Below are 1,888 nucleotides of genomic sequence, written 5' to 3'. Positions count from 1 at the left end.
TATGACTAGACTATGACTAGACTATGACTAGACTATGACTAGACTATGACTAGACTATGACTAGACTATGACTAGACTATGACTAGACTATAACTAGACTATGACTAGGACTAGAACTATGAACAGCACTAAAAACTACAACTACATTTATTCGTCTAAATTTCTGCAACACCTTCTTATTTCAAATTCTTAACAAATGACATGACATAAGATATGACTTCAAATGCGTTTTTTATCGGGAAAAACATTAAGAGATATGACAACAGCAAGGTCTTTCTATATTTACAAAAAATCTTATAGCAAAAACTAATTGCTTATTGGTGGCAATTACTTTGTATGTTAAATATTAAAAAAAAAATAAAATTTCATTTAAATTTTAATGCAAATTTCAAACTGTCTGAAAGAAATAGTGAAATTTTTTTATTTTTCATTGCAATACTTAAGTTTAAATAATGCAAACGATTTGTTTTTTTTTAAATTTGCCATATTTTCTTGTTAAGTGAAAAATCAAAACTCATAAATAAATGTTTGATATTTTGTTTTCCATTATTTCAGTTCTCAAGAATGACCCCTTTTTCGTACATTTTTTTCTTGTTTTTGCAAATAAATTTAAAGTCAGCTTTTATTTTGTTTGTGTGATTTTTATGCATTTTTCTGTACGCACCTCATAAATTGTTATAAATGTGTTTGGGTCTTGTGTGTCTGCAGACCCACAGCAAGTAGGAACGTAAAATTGTTTATATTGCCACAGTTGTGAGTGTTATTGTCATCATCTCTGTTGCCCCTGGCATCATCGCCCTCATGATTTTACCACTTCTGTGTTGCTTTTTTAACCGTATGCCATTTGTTCTCTAAGAGTTTCAACCCCTTAAGGAAGGAAATAGCAAAAAAGGAAAAACCACATTAAATTTTTGAGCATCGTCATATTTTTGTGGTTATGTGTTTGCAGGAGTGTTTATTATTATGATTGTTGGGAAACCATCCCCGACAATTGTAGTGTCATTTATTTCAGCAAGTAGGAGTATTTGTTGGTTTTACACATAATAATTCTATGCTCATACACAGAATTTATTACAATTTGTTTGTAACTTTTTAATATTGCTTGTCTGCAGTACGCTACTAAGTGCCAACATAAAAACGACTTAAGTTGCTTTAAAAAAAGTTGTTTAAGATAAAATATCTATTGGAATTAGCTTCTGTCCGGAGATCATTACAAAAAACAACAAACAATTTTGTCCAGTTACTATATTATTTGCAAATAATTTAATAATAGGTAATAGGGTAGCTTTTATTGCTACCACTGTCTATGTGCTTTATGCACTTAACTACAGCGTTTAAGTGTTTTAAGATCATTTTGTGTGTCACCACCTCCTTATTATCTACCACTTGACTTTATTATGTTCCTTTTTTAAAATACTTCTGCTGAAAAATGAACTTGCAACAACATTACTATTAACTCAACTATAGACTAGACCATAGACTTTATATTAGACTTAACACTAGCCTATAGACTAGACTAAAGACTGGTCTATGGAATAGACTAAACACTTGTCTATAGACAGGACTAAAAACTAGTCTATAGGCTAGACAGAAGACTGGTCTATAAACCAGGATAAAGACTATTCTATAGACTAGACTAAACACAAGTCTATAGACTAGAGTAAATACTAGTCTAAAGACTGGACAAACTATATATAGACAAGACTATAGATTAGACTTTAGACTAGAATATAGACTAGACTATAGACAAGACTATAGACTGAATTATAGATTAGACTAGAGACTAGACTATAGAAAAGACTATAGACTAGACTATAGACTAGACTATAGACTAGACTATAGACTAGACTATAGACTAGACTATAGACTAGACTATAGACTAGACTAT

General features: G+C 30.5%; 1 protein-coding gene across 1 annotated transcript in view; it reads left to right on the top strand.

Annotated features, from left to right (window-relative positions):
* LOC111688474 overlaps nt 1–1,888 on the top strand; it is a 22,161-nt gene that overhangs the window by 1,730 nt on the left and 18,543 nt on the right. The gene's annotated exons all lie outside the window — the stretch shown is intronic.

This window comes from Lucilia cuprina, chromosome 2 (genome assembly GCF_022045245.1).
Source record: "Lucilia cuprina isolate Lc7/37 chromosome 2, ASM2204524v1, whole genome shotgun sequence".
NCBI lineage: Eukaryota > Metazoa > Arthropoda > Insecta > Diptera > Calliphoridae > Lucilia > Lucilia cuprina.
Note: the sequence above shows the minus strand (reverse complement) of the source record. Positions and strands in the feature narration are given on the sequence as shown.